Source organism: Chrysochloris asiatica, unplaced genomic scaffold (assembly GCF_000296735.1).
Source record: "Chrysochloris asiatica unplaced genomic scaffold, ChrAsi1.0 scaffold00096, whole genome shotgun sequence".
Classification (NCBI taxonomy): domain Eukaryota; kingdom Metazoa; phylum Chordata; class Mammalia; order Afrosoricida; family Chrysochloridae; genus Chrysochloris; species Chrysochloris asiatica.
This window is the reverse complement of record NW_006408614.1, coordinates 6,851,418-6,857,664: the sequence shown is the minus strand read 5'-3', so window position 1 is coordinate 6,857,664 and position 6,247 is coordinate 6,851,418.

Sequence of the window (6,247 nt, the reverse complement as noted above, 5' to 3'; positions counted from 1 at the left end):
TCCCATAAAGATTTACAATCTCAAAAACCCTATGTTGTTGTTGTTGTTGTCAGGTGCCATCGAGTTGGAACCAACTCATAGCGATCCCTATACAGGGTGACAATGAATCAGAATCCACTCAACAGCAGTGGGTTTGGGCCCAGGTCCTAAAACAAGAAAGAGGTCATTGTGCCTGATGTGGGCCAACGTGTGCCGTACAGGGGTGGATGTGAGGGGACAGCCTGTCGTCCAGCAGGGGAAGTGGGGACCAGAAGAACTTTGGTGAAAACAAAGACACATTGATCACCTGGTTGGATCCTGCCTCTCAGAGAGTACAAATTCAGTAATTCTTGGCTCATGAAGTACAATTTTCTGGTTGTGGCAAATGTCAATTCTCTTGTTTCTTTGCCTGTTTAAATTCTGAGATCAAATATTAGGACAACATTCACGATGGCCCTACAGAGAGGCCAAGGGACGTGCTGCAATGTTGAATAATCCATGGCTTCTCTTTATGTGTTCACACATACACACAACTCTATGAGCATTAATATCATTTCTACATGAACACGCACATGCTCACTCAGAAGTGGTATGAAGCATGGTCCCATTGGCAACAAGGACGGCAAATGTCACATGGACTCAACGTCACATGGACTCTACCCTACCGGATGTCATCAAGTGCATTCTGACTCATGGTGATGCCAAGGGTGTCAGCGTAGAACTGGGCTTCTTAGGGTTTTTAATTGGCTAATTTTTTAGAAGTAGACATGACCAGATCTTTATTCAGAGGAGCCTCTGGGTAGACTTGGACCTTCATCCTTTAAGCAAGAAGCTGAGCTCCTAACCAATGGCCCCACCAGGGACTCTGGATGTACAAAGAGTCCTATTCTAATCTGCACACATGGGATGTCCATGAACTGGAATGGATTCCACAGCACTTATAGCAACAACAGCACTATTTAATCAGATTTAATAAAGTAAAATAAATGTAAAATTTCAGGGTTGCATGTGTACTTTTGATATAAAATCTGATGTCGATGTTAGGTGCCACTGAGTCAGTTCTGACTCATAAGGACCCTGAGTATGAAACTCTGCCCGGTCCTGTACCATCCTCACAATCTTGTTGTGTTTGAGCACATTGTTGCAGCCATGTATCTATCCATTTTCTTGAGGGTCTTCCTCTTTCTCACTGACCCTCTACTTTACCAAGCATGATGTCCTTCTCCAGGAACTGGTCCTTCCTGAGCACATGCCGAAAGTACGAGAGATGAAGTTTTACGATCTTTGCATTGTGAGTATAGTCCTTCCAAGATAGATTTGTTCATTCTTCTGACCGTCCATGGTATACTTAATATTCTTTGTCAACATCATATTTCAAAGGCAGCAATTCTTCTTCTGTCTTCCTTATTATCCAGCTTTTAGGTGGCTATGAGGTGACCAAAAATAGCATGGCTTGGTTTAAGCCTCCTTAGCCCTCAAAGTGACAGCAGATTTGCCCAATGAAATGCATCATTTGATTTTCTGACTGCTTTATGAAAACATTTATCTTTTGCTGTTATGACAGTGTATTTGCCCAGTTAGAAGGATAAAGAAAGCATTGTTAATTTCACACCCGAGCTTGGTTTGGAGACTTTTTGATATTTACACATGTGATATGTGAGCTACCATTTGTTTGCAGAAACCTTGGCCTTGTGACTGTCTGGCAGCCTGGTCAAAACCATCTTGTTCACACACCTGAGCTTGGGAGTTCTTATTTCACCTTGATGTATTTGAAAACTTTTTTTCCCCTATTGCTTTTATGGTTTTACTTTATATATTGAAATTCTTCACCCATCTGGATTTCATTTGGCATAAGAGGAATAGTAAAGACTTCACTCTGTCTCCCAGATTCTTAGACAATTGTACAGAAATGGTTTGCTGACCAAACTTCTACGTGTATAGAATGGAACATGTATTTATAATATATGGTTTTCATTAGTCCTGGGCCATCAGCATTCTGTTGCGATTTCTTTCTTTCTTTTTGTAGTTTTGATTGACTTAGGGAATGTTTTACCTCATTATTGTTATTTTTTCAGAAATTTATTAGATAATCGGAAGAATTTTTTTTACCGATGAATTTAAGCATGTTCAGCAAGGTAAATCAGTTTACTTCCTTGTTAAAATAAGAACAAAATTTTAATGAAATTTTTAGGCAAAAGGCAGTGAGAAAAACCATTCAAGAACTTATCTACTTATGATAGCATTATTTTGTTCCCAAGCTTCTCAACTGGGCTTTGTTGTTGTTGTTAAGTGCTGTCGAGTCGATTCTGACCCATAGCAAACCTGTACAGGGTTTCAGAGGCTGTAAATATTTATGGGAGCAGAAAGCCTCATCTTTCTCCCACAGAAGAGCTGGTAGTTTCAAACTGCTGACCTTAAGGTTCACAGCCCAATTTGTAACCACTATGCTACAGATTGGGTTTTGGAGATTATGAAAATACATTTTGCCTAGCTCTGAGTTCTGTGCTGCTTTTCTGTATTAAGGGGGCCTACGCAGGATGCCTGGGACCAGGTTGGGTCAGTCCTTGCGCAGGGAGCTCAGGGATGTATGTGTATTGGGTTGGTGAGATTAGTCTTGGCTGGGTGGCATGGGTTACCAAGTCCTGTTGTTAGTAACTAGGCAAGGGAGGTGCTGAGAAACCTGTTCTGAGAGCCTGAGCAAAGCAGTGGGTTTCTTTGAAGGAGCCAGGAATAAACAAGTCAGGTGACGCTGTGTTTCTCACAACCTCCAATGACATTGGCAAAAGTTGGTAATGCCAACATGCGAAATTATGGCGAGGAATAAATAGAATGTGATAGGTACAAAGAAGACAATGACAAGGGGATGAGATATTAAGTTTGACATAATGGAAAAAGATATTAAAATATTCAGGTAGATCAACTCAGTGGTGAAAATGGAAATCTAAGGGAGGCAGTGATGGTTCAAGGACAGCATTCTCACTTTCCACGGGGAGACCCAGGTTTGACACCTGACCACACACCTCATGTACAATCACCACCAGTCTGTCAGTGGAGCTTTTGTGTTGCTGTGATGCCGAATAGGTTTCAGGGAGCATTCTGATTAAGAAAGACTAAGAAGAAAGACCTGGTGATCTAGTTCTGAAAATCAGCCAGTGAAAACCCTGTGGATCACATTGGTGTCTGTCACCCACTGTGCCTGCAGTTACCATGAGTCAGTACTGAATCAACAGCAGCAAAGAACAGTCAAAAAGAAAAAGACCAAAATAAAGTAAAAAATGAAAAAGGAACAGCATTATATAATAATTTCAAAAACAATGTTTTCGTTGATGATTTTTTTTTTTTTTTTGGTAGAGACTACAGCTGCTCCTGGAGTCCTGGTGTGGTGCTGCGGGTTAATGCATCAGAATGCAAAGCTGTTTGAACTGCAAGGTTGGTGGTTCAAGCTCACCAGCTGCTCCTTGGAAACCCTATACAGGGTCACTATGGGTCAGAATCGACTCGATGGCAGCTAACAACAACAATAACAGCTGCTCCAGAGAGTTTTCAATATGGTGTCTTCCAAGGTGCCTCAGTGGGTTTGAACCGCCAACCTTTAGTCAGTAGTTGGACGCTTTACTGTTTGCAACCCCTATGGATTTGTTTAAATTATAAATGACGTAGAAGTAAAGTCACAATTTAAATGAAAATGTCAAGAGACAATTTCAATGAAAAGCAAGACGAGAGCTCTACCTTGTCAATATTGACTGTTGTTACTGAGTGTCATGGGACTGGTTCTGACTGCTATGAACAACAGAACAGAACACAGCCAAATCCTCACAGTCACCGGGGCACATGAAACCATTGGCACAGCCACTGTGTTGAGCTGTCTCATTGGTCTTCCTCTTTTTCCCTCTTACCCTCTACTTTACCAAGCGTGATGGCCTGCAGGGACTGGCCCCTCCTGATCACATGTCTAAAGTATATGAGACAAAGTCTTGCCATCCTTGATTCTAAGGAGCATTGGGCTGTATTTGTGAGGCAGATTTGTTCATTTCTCTGGTTATACTACCAAAAAACCCCACAAAAAACAAGCCCACTGCTGTCGAGTCAATTCTGACTCAGACCCCAGAACAGATAGGTTTCCTAAGACCATAAACTTTATGGGAGCTGTCTCATCTTTCTCCCTCAGAGTGACTGGTGGGTTTGAACCACCAACCTTGCTATTAACAGTCCAATGTTTAAACGACTGTGCCACCTATACCGAGGCAAATATAAGACTTTCAAAGTCATGAAAGATAGGAAAAACTTCAAAGACTCTAAATAGAAATCATTCATGTGACACACCAACACAGCAATCAAGCAAAAATGAAAACCTCCCAACAAACAAAACCAGAATGAAACAAGCAAATGTGGCTTCTTCAGGCCGAGGTCCCTGGCGTCGGTCCTTGGGCCAGAGGACCAAACGGCAGAGGGTGGGTCTGGACAGCTGCTGGTCTCTCCCCCATTTCTAGGTGAGTGGCTGACTTAGGCTCCCTTCCTGCATCCTCAGCCAGCTTGCTGGACTTTCTGGTCCTTACTGGCATATCCTGGCTCAAAGGATGACAGTCATGGGTGAATGGGTGGGGGGATTCTTGCTTGCTCTCTGTGAGTCTTCACAACCTGATGCACAGAGAGAGGAATCAGACTTACCTTGAAAGGGAAAGTATGTGTGTTGAGGAGGAAAAGGTTTACAAGTTATTTTGGAAGGAAACAAGGGAGGAGGCGAAGAGGTCAAGCATTCCACAGTCTAGGTCTCAGAAAACACTTTACAAAAGGCTTATTTTGCGGGGAAGGAGATTGGCGTTAAGGAGGCAGGTGTTGCTTGGGGAGGTCCCTGGGTCACATCAAATACAAACCAGATGGCAAAGTTGTTTGAACTGCAAGGTCAGTGGTTCAAGTTCACCAGCTGCTTCTTGGAAACCCTATACAGGGTCACTATGGCTCAGAATTGACTTGATGGAACTTAACAACAACAACAACAACAAAGGTTGGCAGTTCAAACTCACCCAGTGATGCTGAGGAAGAAACTCCTGGTTCCATGAAAGTGGTTGGTGATTGGTTGGTTGGTTATGTGCTGTGGAGTCAGTTCTGACTCATAGTGACCCCACATAGGATTTCCTGGGACTGTAAATATTTATGGGAGCAGAACGCCTCATCTTTCTCCCACTGAATGGCTGATAGTTTCGAACTACTGACCACGAGGTTAGCAGTCCTACACGTAACCACTGCACTACCAGAGCACCTTTCCATGAAAACAGCCAAGGAAACCCTGTGAAGCAGTTCTACCCTAGAACACCTGGGCTCTCTATCTGCTGGAACGGACCCAAAGGCAACAGGTTTTGTTTTGTTCATTCTTTGGTTAGTTAACCCACCAGCCACTCCTCAGAAACCCCATACAGGGTTGCTATGAACTGGAACCAGCTCGACGACACTTCACAACAACAACAACAACATGGAGGGATAGGAATCCAGGGGTAGTGCTGTAGCATGAACACTGGACTATTAGCCAAAGGGTTGGTGATTCAAACCCACTAGCCGCTTGTTGGAAATTCAACACAGGGTCGTGATGAGTTAGAACTGGCGCAACCACACTTAACAGCAACTATAGCAATGGAGACATGTTGGTACATTGGCTAAGCACCCAGTTGCTAACTGAAAGTCATTGATTGGAACCTATCAGTCAAGCAGCCGGAGCAAGCGGTGCAGTCCGCTTCCCTGAAAATGTACAGGGATGGGGACTAACTGTATGAGGAAGTTCTACTCTGTTCTAAATGGTCCCTATTGTGGTTGTTGTTAAGTGCAGTTGAGTTGGTTCCAACTCATAGAGATCATGTATAGGGTTTCTGAGGAGCGGCTGATGAGTTTGACCTGGCAACCTTGTGGTTCAAATTGACCATGCGGTCTAACGCATTGACCCACAGCACCACCCCAGGACTCCTCCCTATGACTTTTTAATTGACCCCCCCAGTGAAATGGATTGGCAAAGTGGCAGCATCATTGGGCTCAAGTGTGGCAACAATTGTGAGGTTAACCCAGGACCGGCCAGTGTTTCATTCTGTTGTGCATAGATAGGGTCATTATGAATCAGTACGACTTGATGGCGCCTAACAACAACAACATGAAGTCCTGGTGTGGCACTGTAGCTATAAGCGCTGGACTGCTAACCACAAAGTTGTCAGTTCAAACTCAGCAGCCACTCCATGGAAACCCTATACAGGGTCGCTATGGGTTGGAATCCACTAAACGCACA